General features: G+C 39.1%; 1 protein-coding gene across 5 annotated transcripts in view; it reads right to left on the bottom strand.

Moving 5' to 3' along the window:
* RGS7 (regulator of G protein signaling 7) overlaps positions 1-19,466 on the bottom strand; it is a 487,100-nt gene that overhangs the window by 287,712 nt on the left and 179,922 nt on the right. The window lies entirely within an intron of this gene.

Genomic DNA, 19,466 nt, shown 5'->3' with positions numbered 1-19,466 from the left:
GGCATAACGGATCTTTAATGAGATTCTATTTAGTAAATCCAAACCTTTCCCTTAAAGATAAAACAAAACCCCAGAATGGATAGGAAGAAAGTTATTGAACATCAGTACGATTAAGACTTAGGCATCTTAACTGATCATTAATAAGGAGCACACGGTAAAGAATCCACCTGCAATGTGGAAGACCTGGGTTCAATCCCTAGGTTCAGAAGATACTCTGGAGAAGAGATAGGCTACTCAGTCCAGTATTCTTGCCTGGAGAATCCCATGGACAGAGGAGCCTGGTGGGCTACAGTCCATGGGGTTGCAAAGAGTTGGACACAACTGAGCAACTAAGCACAGCAATAAGAATAATAATAAAATCATAAAATAATAGCAGCTAACAAATATCAAGGGTTTAACATGTACTGAGCACTGCTCTAGTCATTTAAAGTGTCTAATATTTCAAAATCATTAATTCATTCACTCTGTACAAAACCCTTGAAGCGTAATAAATTACTGGCATTCCCATTCTATAAGTGAAGAAACTGAAGTACAAAATAACTTAAAATGCATCAATATTGAATTGAAATTGTCAAAAATATTAATGTGATCTAAGAGCCAGACACAACTTAGCAACTAAACCACCACCACCAAGCGTTGTTAAAGAATAATGTCCAGAACAAGAGAATTAATAATGCTTCTCTAGTTTCCCCACATCAGCCTGCACTGAAAGTATTCTGTTGTAGGAAAACCTGAGTCTCTCTTTAACTCTCTTTAAGAGAGGCTATGCAACCACTAGATTGGTAAATTTAGACCTTTCTGTTATTTAACAGAAAGAGAAGAACATAACAGCTTGCAGGGGTCCTCAAGCCTTGGGCTGTCCACCTGGTGTCTGCACTTCTGCAAGGAGTGGTCATAGAAATAATAGCAGGCACATTCCACAGAGTGTTTACTTTGTTTCTCAAATTACAAAGAACAAGGTTTAGATGTGAAGGACAATAAGAAGAGACTTAATAATAGTCAATAAAAAGATTTCTAGTGGGAATCAAACCTTGTGGAGGATTAACAAGCTGTAGACACAAGATGACATAGAACCAAGTGATTGCCAAGGATCATTATGCTGTGAGTCTATCAATAAATTAAAGGCACTGTTTTGGTAACACATCAGCATAATTAAATCCAAGGCTAACAGTATATTATGGTTACCAAACCAAAAGTCCTCTGAGAAGGCCTCCACTTACACCTCTGTGTGTTTCAGTTAAATTCAATAAACATTTATTGACTTTTATATGCCTGACTACCCATAGGCAGGGATCATGACTTACTCATAAGCTTATAGCTTACTTTCCCCTGAACAAAGTAACTATTTTAAGAGAATTCCCATCTACTAATTTGAAATATGCTACAAATAGTTATTTCAAGAGTATACTGACATAAAGCAAACTTATAACCATAAGAATTTGAACTTAGGCACACATTACCTTGACCTTAATTGTTTTCAACAGTCCCTAAATCCATTTTACATTAGTTTTAAATTGCCTTTCAGAATAATGCATGTTCTGGATAAATAAATTAATTGAATTAAAGGTTGCATCTTTTATTTTCCTGCATAATCTGATTTGGGTAATTTTACTTTTCTGAAGCTTAGTTCAGATATTTTTTGCTTTGATTGTGCTGTTTGTTTTTTGTGTGCTTGCTGTTTTTTTTTGTTTGTTTGTTTACTATTAAAATTTTCTCCTAAATTATGTTTTTGTCATTTTCATTCCATTTTTGCCATCTCACTATATTCCCATTTTGCATAATGTTCATGCTAGTTCCTGGAGTGTGTCATCAAGTCGCTAACAAAATCACTCATAGAACATTGTTCTAACAACTGTTCACTTTATTTCCTTCTAAAATAATAAACTGCTGTTATCTGAATTTTAGGGAGCTAACTATGTGGTTTCTATTTCTTTTAGTCAGCACAACCCTTTTTTGTTGGTACAATATTTTCCAATATTTTAGTGGCACAGGAAGATTAAGTAACTTGTCCAAAGTGTTAGAGTTAGTTAGTGATGGAACTAAACTCATTAATTCGTCAGGCTATCCTCTTCTAACTATCCCAACCCCACCCTAAAATGAAAGATAGGCATAGTATAGTATCAAGTAGATAACAGTTTCAATATTATCTTTAAACAATGCATTTCATTCTTAAAACAGCAACTTTATTGTAAAGTTTAGAAACCCTTAACCTTCGTAAGTAAAGACCCCATTACTCTAGCTCAGTGGCAAGAAATGCAAAGCATGGGGACCAAGGCATTCAGAGCAGAGGTAAGTCTCCTCTGTACGCAACAAAAGAAAAAAAAATCACAAAAGACTTTGCAGCCAAGGCTATTCTAGCATATGGCTGGTAGTCATAAAGGTGGTTTTTTTGTTTTTTTTTAATAGCATCTGCTATACCAGTTTTGGGGGCTTCCAAGGTGGCACTAGTGATAAAGAATCTGCCTGCCAATGCAGGAGACGCAAGAGACATGGGTTGGATTGCTGGGTTGGGAAGACCCCCTGGAGAAGGGGCTGGCTACCCACTCCAGTATTCTCACCTGGGAAATCACATGGACAGAGGAGCCTGGCACATTACAGTCCATGGAGTCTCAAAGAGTAAGACACGACTAGCCACTGACCACACAACACCACACAGCTGTATCAGTTTTATTTATACAAAACAACCAAAACAATCTTTTATAAGTAACCACACCTAGCGCAGTTTGAACTTCCTAAATGAAAAGCGTCTCTGTATTTCATCAAGTTTTAGTTCACGGAGGTAATATAGTTGGGTATCATGGTCTCAAAGAAAGAAAACTGGACCAAGAGTAAAAAGAAATGGCTCAGAATCATTGTTCTGTCTCATGGCCTCAGTTGCTTAATCTGGAAAACAACTGTGTTTTTCACAGGCTTCTAAGAACCCAATATAATGATGTTAGGTGAAAAGCATTCAGTGTACGGTGACAAGTCATACAAGCAGAAAACCAGTATCACCATAAAACTCCTAGAAGATAAAATAGGAGAAAAATCTAGACAACTTTCAGTCTGAAAATGATATTTTTTAGATACAAGACCAAAGGCACAATCCATGAACAAGAGAATGAAAAAGCTAGACTTCATTAAAATTTACTGCTCTGCAAGAAACGAGTCAAGAGAATTAGAAGACAAGATTGGGAGAAAATATTTTTGCGGAAAAAAATCTTATAAAGGACTGTCATCCAAAATATACAAACAACTCTTAAAACTCAACAGTAAGAAAACAACTTGATTGTAAAAATGGTCAAAGAGCTGAACAAATACCTCATCAAAGAATATAGGCAAATGGCAAATGAGCATTTGAAAAGATGGTCCATATTTCCATATGATATGTAACCAGGGAAATAGAAATTAAAACAATGAATTATCACTTCGCCCCTTTTTAAATGACCGAAGTTCAGAAATCTGACAACTCTTAATGTTGGAGAGGACGTGGAACAGTAGGCACTCTCACCCATTGCTGGTGAGAATGAAAAATGGTACAGCCATTTTCAAAGACAGTTTGGCAGTTTCTTACAAAATTAAACATACTCTTACTACACAAGCCGGGCTTCCCAGGTGGCACTAGTGGTAAAGAATCCTCCTGCCAATGCAGGAGAAGCAGGAGATTTCGGTTCAATCTTTGGGTCGGGAAGACCCCCTGGAGTAGGAAATGACAACCTGTTCCAGTATCCTTGCTGGGAGAATCCCATGGACAGAGGAGGCTGGCCGACTATACTCCTGGGGTTGCAAAGAGTCGGACACGACTGAGTGTTTGACTACATTGTTACACAAGCCAGCAACTGTACAAAAGAATTTAAAACTACATATACACAAAACCTATACACTAATGCCTACAGCTGCTGCTGCTGCTGCTAAGTCGCTTCAGTCATGTCTGACTCTGTGCGACCCCATAGACGGCAGCCCACCAGGCTCCCCCATCCCTGGGATTCTCCAGGCAAGAACACTGGAGTGGGTTGCCATTTCCTTCTCCAATGCAGTAAAGTGAAAAGTGAAAGGGAAGTCGCTCAGTCCTGTCCAACTCTTAGCGACCCCATGGACTACAGCCTACCAGGCTCCTCTATCCATGGGATTTTCCAGGCAAGAGTACTGGAGTGCTTTGCCATTGTCTTCTCCAATGTCTACAGCAGCTTTATTCATATCTGTCAAAGCTTGGAAGCAACCAAGATGCCCTTCAGTAGGTGAATGGATAAACTGTGGTACATTCAGACAACCGAGTATTATTCAGCACTAAAAAGAAATGAACTATCAAATCACAAAAAAACCTGGAGGAAATTAAATGCATATTACTAAGTAAAAAAAGCCAGTCTGAAAAGTTACATACTGTATGATTCAACTATATGACCTTCTGGAAAAGGCAAAACTATGAGAGAGTAGAAAGATCAGTAGTAGCCAGGGGTTAAGGGGAAGGGAAGGACAAATATGTGAACCATGAATGAAGGATTTTCAGGTCAGTGAAACTACTGTATATGATACTGTAATGATGAGTACAAGTCATTTTAAATTTTCCTAATCCCATAAAATATACAAGACTAAGGGTGAGCCCTAATGTACACGATGGACTTTGGGTAACAATGATATGTTACTGTAGGCTCAACAATTTGTGACAAATGTAGCACTCTGGTGAGTGATATTGATAAAAAAAAAAAAAGGAGGCTATGTGTGTGTGGTGAGGTGGGTGAGTCACACTCACACACACACATACCTTCCATTCTATTTCACTATCTAAAATTGCTCTAAAAAATAAAATCTATTAGAAAATCAATATCATTACCAGTAATTAAATTAATTCAGTCAATAAAAATTATAATTAACCCTATCAGATTTATACTATGAGGAGACAGTTTATAGTTTATAGATACTCTAACATCAAAATGTAATACTTGCATATTTGTCTTTTGGGATAATGTGTGTCACTGCTAAGCTTTCATCTTCAGAGCACAGTAAGCAGAGATGGCTTCACAGACATGTAGCCTGAGCAGTCATACAGGGCAACATGTTTAGAAGGCCCTGTGCTTCTAAGACATGCTCTGCTCTCTCCAACCTGAAATCTAATTAGTATCTGAACAAGGGGCCTTGCATTTTCATTTTGCACTAGACCTCACAAATTATGTAGCCAGTCCTGCCAGTGACGATACAAGCTGAATCTGGGGGAGAAAGAGAAAGAGGTGGGCTTTGAGGAGGAAGTTCCTGGTTGTCTGAGCAGGAAAGGCCCTCAGTTGTACTGGACTGCAGCACTGAATCAGAACCCTAGGGACCTTGGATATCAGTCAGTCCCACCTTCTCATTTCAGTTGAAGACACTGAGGCCTCCAGAATTTTGGTGACTTTTCCAAGGTCCCCAGCTCATCAGCGGTACACTCTGCATTCTGTCTAATGAATGACTTGCCCAGGAAAATAAAGAGATCTTGTAGGAACAGCTTTGTATCCCAGGTTATAAATATTGCTTCCAGAATCAACATATCCTTCTATTGCTCCTTGGTCTGAGCTCCATTTATTTGGGAACTCTCTCACATTTCCCCAAAGTTCCTGGTATCAGTTACTGAGAAAATGGGTCAAACCTTATATTAATCCAAGTGTGTTTTTTTTTTTTTTCCCTTTTTCTATTTACCCTCAGTTATTTTCAGCTTCCTGGTGAAATACACCTGAGAATAACCTTCAGCCACATACTGTGGACTCTGCTTTGATGCTGCTGACTTGGAAAGCATTTGGAATGCATTATTTATCTATTAAACTGCTCCTGAAGGATAAGGACTTATTGCTAGGTAATGTCTTGTTTACAAGCATGTCCTTGGGTATCAGATATGGGCTTTCATTACCAATCATAAATCTCACTTGAGGTGGCAAAGCACTGAAATATCTCTGCTCCGATTATTACTTTGTGCCCATCTCATACAAATCAGAATGAATCCTGAATGCAAATCAAGTTATCTATCTTAGGTTGTCATAACTCATGTGAAACTGGACCATATATGACAGGAAGTGAAACTTAGCCATAGGAATGGAAAGAAGAAAAACCCCTTGAATTCTGTATAAACATTACTGGAAAAACAAACAAACAAACAAAAACATTAGTCAACACCCACCTCCCTCCTCAGAGTCACACTCAACATCATTACTGAATTTTTCGGTACTCCTCTTTATAGCAGTCTTTTAATTGCCACCATAAAGATTAGGACATGAACTCTTACCACAGTTTACCTTGAATATTAATAATATTAATAAATTACTATAATAAGCTAACAATATTAATATTAAACCACTTACACATAATGTAAGTATAATTCTATTACAGACTTTGCAATTCTTTTGCTATTGTTTAAAGTACATAGAGTCGCAAAGAGTTGGACACAGCTAAGTGACTAAACATGTATGCAGGCAAAGTACACTCACCCATGTTCAGTCAGGCAGTCAGTTCAGTCGCTCAGTCATGTCCGACTATTTGCAACCCCATGGACTGCAGCACGCCAGGCTTCCATGTCCATCGCCAACTCCCAGAGCTTGCTCAAACTCATGTCCATTGAGTCAGTGATACCATCCAACCATCTCATCCTCTGTCATCCCCTTCTCCTCCTGCCTTCAATCTTTCCCAGCATCAGGGTCTTTTCCAAGGAGTCAGTTCTTCATATCAGGTGGCCAAAGTATTGGAGTTTCAGCTTCAACATCAGTCTTTCCAATGAATATTCAGGACGAGTTCCTTTAGGATTGACTGGTTGGGTCTCCTTGCAGTCCAAGGGACTCTCAGGAATCTTCTCCAACACCACAGTTCAAAAGCACCAATTCTTTGGCGCTCAGCTTTCTTTATGATCCAATTCACATCCATACATGACTACTGGAAAACCCATAGCTTTGACTAAACAGACCTTTGTCGGCAAAGTAATGTCTCTGCTTTTTAATATGCTGTCTAGGTTGGTCATAGCTTTTATCCCAAGGAGAAAACCCATGTTATTAACCCCATAAATACACTGTCATTAGTTTAGGTATAAACATTCAGTTGACTTCAAATAATTTTAGAAACTAAAACATTAATTATATTTATCTGCATATCAAAAAATGTCCTTTGCTTTTTTTCCCCTGTATTTCTAAGTTTCCTGAATACTGAATACTTTAGCCTGAATATTCTGTTTTACCGTATCTAGAATTGCAGACATATCAGCCACAAATTCAGTTGTTATTTATCTGAAAATGTCTTTATTGTGGGCTTCCCAGGTGACTCAGTGGTAAAGAATCCACCTGACAATGCAGGAGACACAGTTTAATTTCTGGGTTGGGAAGATCCCCTGGAGAAGGAATTGGCAACCCACTGCAGTATTCTTGCCTGGGAAATCCCATGGACAGAGGGGCCTGGCAGGCAACAGTCCATGGGGTCACAAAGAGTTAGAAACAACTTAGTGACTGAGCACACACACATGTCTTTATTGTGCTTCTATTTTTTTTAGATATGATGTTGTTTAGTACAGATTTCTAGATCAACAATTATTTCCCCCAATACTTGAAAGATATCATTCCATTTTATCTGGCCTCAACTATTTCCAATGACATGTCTTTAAAAATTTTTAAACTCTCATCATGTTTATCCAAGATGTAATGTTTCTTTTTTCCTCTGGTTGAACTTAAGATTTTATTTTAATCTCAGGACTTCAGTAGATGCACCTATGTATGGTTTTCTTTACATACATTGGCTAAGATTCTTAGAGATTCTTCTTCTTCAGCGTGTGTGGCAGAAATTTTATTACAGACAAAAGAACAGAGAAAGCTTCTGACACAGACATCAGAAGGGGGGTGGAGAGTGCCCCCCCCTATAGTCTTATCAAGGCCTTATATACTTTTAACAGACCCACTCCCACAACATACATCTTTTTTTTTTTTTTTTAAACTTTACATAATTGTATTAGTTTTGCCAAATATCAAAATGAATCTGCCACAGGCATACATGTGTTCCCCATCCTGAACCCTCCTCCCTCCTCCCTCCCCACACCATCCCTCTGGGTCGTCCAGTGCACCAGCCCCAAGCATCCAGTATCGCGCATCGAACCTGGACTGGCAACTCGTTTCTTACATGATATTTTACATGTTTCAATGTCATTCTCCCAGATCTTCCCACCCTCTCCCTCTCCCACAGAGTCCATAAGACTGTTCTATACATCAGTGTCTCTTTTGCTGTCTCATACACCAGGTTATTGTTACCATCTTTCTAAATTCCATATATATGCGTTAGTATACTGTATTTATGTTTTTCCTTCTGGCTTACTTAACTCTGTATAATAGGCTCCAGTTTCATCCACCTCATTAGAACTGATTCAAATATATTCTTTTTAATGGCTGAGTAATACTCCATTGTGTATATGTAACACTGCTTTCTTATCCATTCATCTACTGGTGGACATCTAGGTTGCTTCCATGTCCTGGCTATTATAAACAGTGCTGCGATGAACATTGGGGTACACATGTCTCTTTCCCTTCTGGTTTCCTCAGTGTGTATGCCCAGCAGTGGGATTGCTGGATCATAAGGCAGTTCTATTTCCAGTTTTTTAAGGAATCTCCACACTGTTCTCCATAGTGGCTGTACTAGTTTGCATTCCCACCAACAGTGTAAGAGGGTTCCCTTTTCTCCACACCCTCTCCAGCATTTATTATTTGTAGACTTTTGGATTGCAGCCATTCTGACTGGTGTGAAATGGTACCTCATAGTGGTTTTGATTTGCATTTCTCTGATAATGAGTGATGTTGAGCATCTTTTCATGTGTTTGTTAGCCATCTGTATGTCTTCTTTGGAGAAATGTCTATTTAGTTCTTTGGCCCATTTTTTGATTGGGTCATTTATTTTTCTGGAGTTGAGCTGTAGGAGTTGCTTGTATATTTTTGAGATTAGTTGTTTGTCAGTTGCTTCATTTGCTATTATTTTCTCCCATTCTGAAGGCTGTCTTTTCACCTTGCTCATAGTTTCTTTTGATGTGCAGAAGCTTTTAAAGTTAATTAGGTCCCATTTGTTTATTTTTGCTTTTATTTCCAATATTCTGGGAGGTGGGTCATAGAGGATCCTGCTGTGATGTATGTCAGAGAGTGTTTTGCCTATGTTCTCCTCTAGGAGTTTTATAGTTTCTGGTCTTACGTTTAGATCTTTAATCCATTTTGAATTTATTTTTGTGTATGGTGTTAGAAAGTGGTCTAGTTTCATTCTTTTACAAGTGGTTGACCAGATTTCCCAGCACCACTTGTTAAAGAGATTGTCTTTAGTCCATTGTATATTCTTGCCTCCTTTGTCAAAGATAAGGTGTCCATATGTGCGTGGATTTATCTCTGGGCTTTCTATTTTATTCCATTAATCTATATTTCTGTCTTTGTGCCAGTACCATACTGTCTTGATAACTGTGGCTTTGTAGTAGAGCCTGAAGTCAGGTAGGTTGATTCCTCCAGTTCCATTCTTCTTTCTCAAGATCGCTTTGGCTATTTGAGGTTTTTTGTTTTTCCATACAAATAGTGAAATTACTTGTTCTAGCTCTGTGAAGAATACTGTTGGTAGCTTGATAGGGATTGCGTTGAATCTATAAATTGCTTTGGGTAGTATACTCATTTTCACTATATTGATTCTTCCAATCCATGAACATGGTATATTTTTCCATCTATTAGTGTCCTCTTTGATTTCTTTCACCAGTGTTTTATAGTTTTCTATATATAGGTCTTTAGTTTCTTTAGGTAGATATATTCCTAAGTATTTTATTCTTTCCGTTGCAATGGTGAATGGAATTGTTTCCTTAATTTCTCTCTCTGTTTTCTCATTATTAGTGTATAGGAATGCAAGGGACAAACCATTAGCCAGACTCATCAAGAAACAAAGGGAGAAAAATCAAATCAACAAAATTAGAAATGAAAATGGAGAGATCACAACAGACAACACAGAAATACAAAGGATCATAAGAGACTACTATCAACAATTATATGCCAATAAAATGGACAACGTGGAAGAAATGGACAAATTCTTAGAAAAGTACAACTTTCCAAAACTCGACCAGGAAGAAATAGAAAATCTTAACAGACCCATCACAAGCATGGAAATTGAAACTGTAATCAAAAATCTTCCAGCAAACAAAAGCCCCGGTCCAGACGGCTTCACAGCTGAATTCTACCAAAAATTTAGAGAAGAGCTGACACCTATCCTGCTCAAACTCTTCCAAAAAATTGCAGAGGAAGGTAAACTTCCAAACTCATTCTATGAGGCCACCATCACCCTAATACCAAAACCTGACAAAGATCCCACAAAAAAAGAAAACTACAGGCCAATATCACTGATGAACATAGATGCAAAAATCCTTAACAAAATTCTAGCAATCAGAATCCAACAACACATTAAAAAGATCATACACCACGATCAAGTGGGCTTTATCCCAGGGATGCAAGGATTCTTCAATATCCGCAAATCAATCAATGTAATACACCACATTAACAAATTGAAAAATAAAAACCATATGATTATCTCAATAGATGCAGAGAAAGCCTTTGACAAAATTCAACATCCATTTATGATAAAAACTCTCCAGAAAGCAGGAATAGAAGGAACATACCTCAACGTAATAAAAGCTATATATGACAAACCCACAGCAAACATTATCCTCAATGGTGAAAAATTGAAAGCATTTCCTCTAAAGTCAGGAACAAGACAAGGGTGCCCACTTTCACCATTACTATTCAACATAGTTTTGGAAGTTTTGGCCACAGCAATCAGAGCAGAAAAAGAAATAAAAGGAATCCAAATTGGAAAAGAAGAAGTAAAACTCTCCCTATTTGCAGATGACATGATCCTCTACATAGAAAACCCTAAAGATTCCACCAGAAAATTACTAGAAATAATCAATGACTATAGTAAAGTTGCAGGATATAAAATCAACACACAGAAATCCCTTGCATTCCCATACATCTTAAATTAACAAGATTAGAACTCTAGAAAGGTCTTACCAGACCCACTCCCACAACATACATCTTAAGATAACAAAATTAGTCAGAAGGTTCCTTTTAAGAAGGAGAAACATGTCTTGGAGCAAGATACACTGTTCTTATACAACCAGAGCTTAAGGACTTGTTTCAGATGTATTCTAACTTCTGTCTGCTTTTGATTACTTCCCAGTGACATGAGGGTTTTTAAAATTTTCCCCCAGAGTTTAGCATTTTTTTTTAAGTTTTTTAATTATCTTTTTAAATTGTGGCTGCCCTGGGTCATCATTGCAGTGAACAGGCTTCTGTTGCTGCAAAGCATGGGCTCTAGAGCATGCAGGCTCAGTAGCTCCAGCTGGTAGACATCCAATGCCTTTCGTATCTCATATGAGTGGGGAGAATAATGTCTTTAAATTCCCAACAGAAAAAAGTATACTCCAAGAATTGGCATTATTGAAGTATCTCATCTTTCAGCTCATCTATTTGTAAGGATAGATAACTATGTACATTTCTTCTTTAAAAAGAAGAGAAAAAACCATGGACAGTTTAATTCTAAAGATTTAAAACATGTTTGACTATGACTTTCTATACTTAAACCTTCAAACAGTGTTCAGGAAGTCACTCTAAATCCAGCTCAACTTTAGAAAAAATACATACCAAGTAAGACAGAATCCTATCAATACCAGCCAGATTTGTAGGAAGAGATAAGCAGTTTTCTGGAGGAAAGTCCACTCTGCTTAGGAAGTTATGGTGCAGGTATCATTTCGGCATGCCAAGAACGGGCTTTCCTTTTGTCAACAGCATAAAGAGTTTCCTTTGTGTAAATTCTTCTTTTTTAAGTAATTTTATTTATTTATGTCTGTGCTGGGTCTTGGTTGCTGCACAGGTTTTTCTCTAGTTGGAATGAGCGGATGCTACTCTGTAGCCACAATGCACGAGCTTTTCATTCCGGCGGCTTCTATTGTTGTGGAACAGCAGCTCTAGGGCACATGGGCTTCGTAATTGTAGCACATGAGCTCAATAGTTGGCAGCTTCTGGGCTCTAGAGCAGAGGCTCAATGGTTGTGGCAGAAGAGTCTAGCTGCCCCGCAGCATGTGGGATCCTCCTGGATGAGGGGTTAAACTCCTGTCTCCTGCATTGGCAGGCAGACTCTCCACCACTGAGTCAGCAGGGAAACCCTCTTCTTTATTCTTGGTCCAAGTTTTTGGACATGTCTGCCCCAATCCTTGATCTGGCCACATAACCTGGGTCTGACCAACTGGCTTCCTGATCAATATAATTGATTCAGGAATGAGTCTGTGGCTCAAATATGTTTAAAAAGATACCATCATGGGAATCTGAACAGAACAGTTGGTAACGTGAAGCTTTCTTTCACTGAGTTAGATGACAGAACATAAACTTGGAATCTGGTAGTGATCATTTGCCATCTCTTGTTGAGAGTCGAGCTGAGAATAAAAATCAAAGCTAAGAGATATAGAAAAGAGTCCCAACAAATTCATTTAAGCCTGCATCCAGCAACTTCGATAAACGGATCTGAAATTTCACTTATTTGACCACTTTAATTGCCCTCAAGACATTTTCAATTAAGCTGGTGTTACAGACTGAATGTTTGTGTCATTCCAAAATGTATGTGTTAAAGCCTTAAACCCCTAGTGCAACTATATTTGGAAATGGGGCGTCTAAAGAAGTAATTAAGGTTAAATAAGGTAAAAGAAGAGCCATCAGAAAGTTCTTTCTCCTTCTCCTACTCATCCAACCCCACGAGCACCCTGAGGAGAAGCCATGTGAGGTCACAAGGAGAAGGTGGCAGTCTACAAGCCAGGAAGTGAGTCCTCACCAGAAACCAAATCTGCTGGAACCTTGATAATGGACTACTAGCCTTCAGAACTAGTAGATGATGGACTGTTAGCCTTCAGAACCGTGAGAAAAATCAATGCATGTTGTTTAAGCTACCCAATCTGGGCTATTTTGTCATGGCAGCCAGAGTAGGCTAATATAGTTAGAGTCATTTAAAACTATGAATACTGTTACCATATAATATGGCAGCAAGGGTTCCATAGGCAGATGTGTATTACAACCCTATCATGCCAATTTACTCCACTGACAAAACTCCCCTTCAAGAAAAACCATACTGTATTCAGTAAAAGAGCACCATTAAGACTAAAAATCCACTGTACTAACAAAAACCTTTAAAATTTACTTTTTAAAATTTTCCTTTTACCTTTCCAAGTGATTCACTGGCAAAATTCAAGGTTCCAATTAAACTAAAAGGACTTTGCAATCACACAATTGCCACCAATTATTCACTTAACTATTACGTGTTAAGCCTCGACTAATTACATTTTTCTCAAACCAGAGCCATTTCACATAAGCCACTCAGGATTATCTCAACTTGACACAAGAGGACAATACTGAAAATGGTAATAAAGAATTCTCTACTATAGGATAAGCTTTCAAATGGCTTTTAATAAATTTTAAAAGTTCTAAAACTCGAACAAGGCTAACCATGTAACTGGTATATCTCTTTCCAATTTTGAGGCACTAACAAAAAGAAATATTTTTATGAGAATTAAATAATTGGAGAAAAAAGAAAAACAAATTGAAGAATAAGGAAAGAGGGAGGGAGGGTGGAAGGAAAAAGGAAGAAGGAAAGAAAGGTCAAAGGGGAAAAGGGAGGGTAATTAGTGTGTCTGTGTATGTAAGTGTGAGAGTGTGTGTGGCTCCTTTGTCCATGGGATTCCCCAGGCAAGAATACTGGAGTGGGTTGCCATTTCTTTCTTCAGGGGATCTTCCTGACCCAGGCATTGAACACCATCCCCCCGCCTCCGCCCCGGGGATCTCCCACATTGCAGGCAGATTCTTTACCATCTGAGCCACCAGGAAAGCCCACGTATGTATGTGTGTGAGTGTGTTACATGTCCTTGAGTTACACTCTTCTTCACCCTCAAATTCTGTTAACTCTAATAGGATGGACACAATGTGCCTCTTGCATTAGAGTCTCAAATATCTTCTTTTACCCTCCTTCACTACCATCTGTCCAGGTGAGAACTTTTGCTTTATGGGAAATGGAATTTAATAGGTAAAACGGACTCAGTAAGCTTCACCACAAATAGGAACATTATTTCATGTTATGGTCCATAAAATATATGTCAAACTAAATCCTCAGTAAACACTAAAACCACTTCTAACCCCTGGGAAAAACAAGTGCATTTCCCTGACACACTTTCAAGTATAGTTAATGCACAATACCCACCAGACACGATCACCATCATAGGTTCAATTGAACACTCAGCATAAGACTACCGTAGGGCACACTTCGTGTCAAGCTCACTTGGAGCAATGGTGTTCAATCTTGAGTATGCACTGGAATCACCTCAAGGGACTGTTAAGACACAGACTGCTGTTCCCTACCTCTCCTCTTCCACCTGGGTTTCTGATTGAGTAGTCCTGAGATAAGGTCCCAGAATTTGAACTTACAGTAAGTTCCCTGGAGATAATCATGATGGTAAACTGGAGAGCCACACTTTAAGAACCCCTAATGCTACAGATATATCTTGCCAGCAGATGAAAGCACCAGGTGTTCCTCTTTCTGGGAAGTCCTTGTAGTAGCTCACCCGGTTGTCAAGGGTTACGAAATTCACATCTGGTAGGTGTGAGGAGCATCCTGGTTCAGAAAATACATGCCTCATATCTTTTTAAAGTAACTCCACAGTCCTAGGTTTCAGGACCCCCAAAAGGGACATGTTGATTACTCAAGTCACAGTCTGGGACCAAAATTAAGCCTTCCTATCAGGCATTTATAGGTCTCTCAGTCCAGGTACTGCTGCTGCTGCTGCTGCTGCTAAGTCACTTCAGTCGTGTCAGACTCTGTGTGACCCCATAGACGGCAGCCCACCAGGCTCCCCCATCCCTGGGATTCTCCAGGCAAGAACACTGGAGTGGGTTGCTATTTCATTCTCCAATGCATGAAAGTGAAAAGTGAAAGGGAAGTAATTCAGTCGTGTCCGACTCTTACAGGACCAATCAATACCAAACAGGGGTCAGTTTTACAATGAAGCCTGGTAACAAAGTTGACCCAAGCCATCTTTATATGTTTCCAGGAAAACAGTACAAGGAAGACAAACGAAGGTCAAAGAGAAAAAGATATTTTGTTTACTCTTTGCCCACTACATGCATATCTTAATTCATATTATATTCCTGTATTAAAAGGTGATAAAAACTTTTTAAAATGTGTACAAAATTTCTTCATTCATTCCTTAATTTTTTTCACTCTTGGCTTAACTAAATCTCAAAGCCAAGGGTTGGAATGATCATTCCAATAGAAGAAGTGGTAGTTTGCTTTGGGCTTCCCCATAAACATCATCTGCATTCTAAATTGCCATTCATATGACAATGCACATTTTTTTTATCTGATGTATGTGATATCACAAGTTCCACATAAAGGCAATCTTTAAATTCCATACGAAGAATATTTCCTAATCTCTAACCTGATACAAGAATACACAGAAGAACTATACAAAAAAGATCTTAATGACCCAGTTAACCATGGTGGTGCAATCACTCACCTAGAGCTAGACATCCTGGAATGTGAACTCAAGTGGGCATTAGGAAGCAGCACTATGAAGAAAGTTAGTGGAGGTGATGGAATTTCAGTTGAGCTATTTCAAATCTTAAATGATGAAGCTGTTAAAGCTCTGCACTCAACATGCCAGCAAATTGGAAAACTCAGCAGTGGCCACAGGACTGGAAAAGGACTGGAAAGGTTTTCATTCCAATCCCAAAGAAAGGCAATGCCAAAGAATGTTCAGACTACCGCACAACTGCACTCATTTCACATACTAGCAAAGTAATGCTCAAAATTCTCCAAGCCTGGCTTCAACAGTACATGAACCGTGAACTTCCAGATGTTCAATCTGGATTTAGAAAAGGCAGAGGAACCAGAGATCAAATTGCCAACATCCACTGGATCATCAAAAAAGCAAGAGAGGCCCAGAAAAACATCTACTTCCACCTTATTGACTATGCCAAAGCCTTTGATTGTGTGGATCACAAAAAACTGTGGAAAATTCTTCAAGAAATGGGAATACCAGACCACTTTACCTGCCTCCTGAGAAATCTGTATGCAGGTCAAGAAGCAACAGTTAGAACTGGACATGGAACAATAAACTGGTTCCAAATCAGGACAGGAGTATGTCAAGGCTATATATTGTCACCCTGCTTATTTAACTTATATGCAGAGTACATTATGCAAAATGCCAGGCTGGATGAAGCACAAGCTGGTCAAGATTGCTGAGAGAATTATGAATAACTTCAGATACAGAGATGACACCACCCTTATGGCAGAAAGCAAAGAAGAACTAAAGAGCCTCTTGATGAAAGTGAAAGAGAAGACTGAAAAAGCTGGCTTAAAACTCAACATTCAGAAAACGAAGACCATGGCATCCAGTCCCATCACTTCATTGCAAAAAGATGGGGAAACAATGGAAACAGTGACAGACTTTATTTTTGGGGGCTCCAAAATCACTGCAGATGGTGACTGCAGCCATGAAATTAAAAGATGCTCCTTGGAAGAAAAGCTATGATGAATCTAGACAGCACATTAAAAAGAAGAGACTTTACTTTGCTGACAAAGGTCTGTCCAGTCAAAGCTATGGTTTTTCCAGTAGTCATGTATGGATGTGAGAGTTAGACTATAAGGAAAGCTGAGTGCCCAAGAATTGATACTTTTGAACTGTGGTGTTGGAGAAGACTATTGAGAGTCCCTTGGACTGCAAGGAAATCCAACCAGTCTACCGTAAAGGATATCAGTCCTGATTACTCATTGGAAGGACTGATGCTGAAGCTGAAACTCCAATACTTTGGCCACCTGATACGAAGAACTGACTCCTTGGAAAAGACCCTAATGCTGGGAAAGATTGAAGGAAGGAGGAGAAGGGGACAACAGAGGTTGAGATGGTTGGATGCCATCACTGACTCAATGGACGTAACTTTGAGCAAGCTCCGGGAGTTGGTGATGGACAGGGAAGCCTGGCGTGCTGCAGTCCGTGGGGTTGCAAAGAGTTGGCCACGACTGAGTGACTGCACTGACTGACTGACCAACCTGATCTGCAAATAAGAAGTACATTTCTACTTTCACACTCTGTCATATAAATTTTCCACCTGATTGCTATTATGGTCTGCTTCATTTGGTTATGTTACATATTTGAAAAAATTTATATATATATATATATATATATATATATATATATAACTTTACAGTATTTAGTATTTAAATAAATATTCAATTTTGCAATTTTAGAGTTTAACCCTGCCAATAAAAGTAATTTTGAGTTCTTAACTCTGGTCACATTTGCCTAGGAATCTCTTTAAAAATATCAATGCCTGAGCTGTACTGCAGACAAATTAAGTTAAAATGTCTAGATCAGATCAGATCAGTCACTCAGTCGTGTACGACTCTTTGAGACCCCATGAATCGCAGCACGCCAGGCCTCCCTGTCCATCACCAACTCCCAGAGTTCACTCAGACTCACGGTCCATTGAGTCAGTGATGCCATCCATCCATCTCATCCTCTGTCGTCCCCTTCTCCTCCTGCCCCCAATCCCTCCCAGCATCAGAGTCTTTTCCAATGAGTCAACTCTTTGCATGAGGTGGCCAGAGTATTGGAGTTTCAGCTTTAGCATCATTCCTTCCAAAGAAATCCCAGGGCTGATCTCCTTCAGAATGGACTGGTTGGATCTCCTTACAGTCCAAGGGACTCTCAAGAGTCTTCTCCAACACCACAGTTCAAAAGCATCAATTCTTCAGTGCTCAGCCTTCTTCACAGTCCAACTCTCACATCCATACATGACCACAGGAAAAACCATAGCCTTGACTAGCTGGACCTTTGTTGGCAAAGTAATGTCTCTGCTTTTGAATATGCTATCTAGGTTGGTCATAACTTTCCTTCCAAGGAGCAAGCATTTTTTAATTTCATGGCTGCAGTCACCATCTGTAGTGATTTTGGAGCCAAACAGCTGTGAAAAGAAGAGAAGCGAAAAGCAAAGGAGAAAAGGAAAGATATAAACATCTGAATGCAGAGTTCCCAAGAATAGCAAGAAGAGATAAGAAAGCCTCCTTCAGTGATCAATGCAAAGAAATAGAGGAAAACAACAGAATGGGAAAGACTAGGGATCTCTTCAAGAAAATCAGAGATACCAAAGGAACATTTCATGCAAAGATGAGCTCGATAAAGGACAGAAATGGTATAGACCTAACAGAAGCAGAAGATATTAAGAAGAGATGGCAAGAATACACAGAAGAACTGCACAAAAAAGATCTTCATGACCCAGATAATCACGATGGTGTGATCACTGACCTAGAGCCAGACATCCTGGAATGTGAAGTCAAGTGGGCCTTAGAAAGCATCACTACGAACAAAGCTAGTGGAAGTGATGGAATTCGAATTGAGCTATTCCAAATCCTGAAAGGTGCTGCTGTGAAAGTGCTGCACTCAATATGCCAGCAAATTTGGAAAACACAGCAGTGGCCACAGGACTGGAAAAGGTCAGTTTTCATTCCAATCCCAAAGAAAGGCAATGCCAAAATGTCTAGAGACAGGGCCGACACAGAATATACTTTAAATTCCACAGGTATTTCTAATGTGTATTCAGGATTAAGAACTTTTGAATGTAGTCTATTCCTATGAGAAAATTATTTTTCTTCTCTCTCATTCTCCCTTTTCTTCTTTCCTTTTTTTATAGTGGGAAACATAGAAAATTCCTCAAATAAGGGAGAGAAGATACTGTGCTGGGGACCAGCCCCAGCTGATCCAGGGTATTCGAAGGAGAGACGGCCTAGGTGACTATTTATATGCTAATTAGAGATATAGAGAACAATAGAATGAGGATAGCTCAGTAGGAAAATTCAGTGGAGAAAAGAAGCTGAGTAGCTTGGTTTACGCGGGAGACCAATAAAACTTCAAGACAAGAAGTTTGCACCACTTACGTAGGCCACAGGCGCCCTCTCGAATAGCGGAAGGTGCCTCACCCTAGACACCTTCTCGAGTGGGTTAGAAGCCCAGGCATAATTAGTAAGCGTGGTGGGTTCCGCGCTCCAGATGGAGACTCAGCTGGAAGTTAAAGGGAAGAATGACATGGGGAGACCAAGCGCTGGTGAACAAGGCCCGTAGCTTTATTTTTAACAGGGGCTTTTATACTCTAAGTTACACATAGAGGATAATAGGGGATGCAAAGTCAGCAGTCTTTGATTCTTATCAAAAACCAAGGTTTCTTTCCTGCAAATTTATCGTAAACAAATGGTTTAGGTGATTTACATCATCTTCTGGCCAGAAGGCCTACTAACATTTTATGACTCTTGACAAGGACTTATCAACAAAGACTTATTTTCTCTAAGAGTAATTATTTTAAGGTTTGGCACCATTTTCCAAAGATAAAATTGCATTCCTATAGGGCGGATGTGTAATGGGTTTACAACAAAGAAAAGAATTTATTACCTTAAGTGTC

The sequence above is a fragment of the Bos indicus genome, chromosome 16 (genome assembly GCF_029378745.1).
Source record: "Bos indicus isolate NIAB-ARS_2022 breed Sahiwal x Tharparkar chromosome 16, NIAB-ARS_B.indTharparkar_mat_pri_1.0, whole genome shotgun sequence".
Taxonomy (NCBI): Eukaryota; Metazoa; Chordata; class Mammalia; order Artiodactyla; family Bovidae; genus Bos; species Bos indicus.
This window is presented reverse-complemented; position numbering and strand designations above follow the sequence as displayed.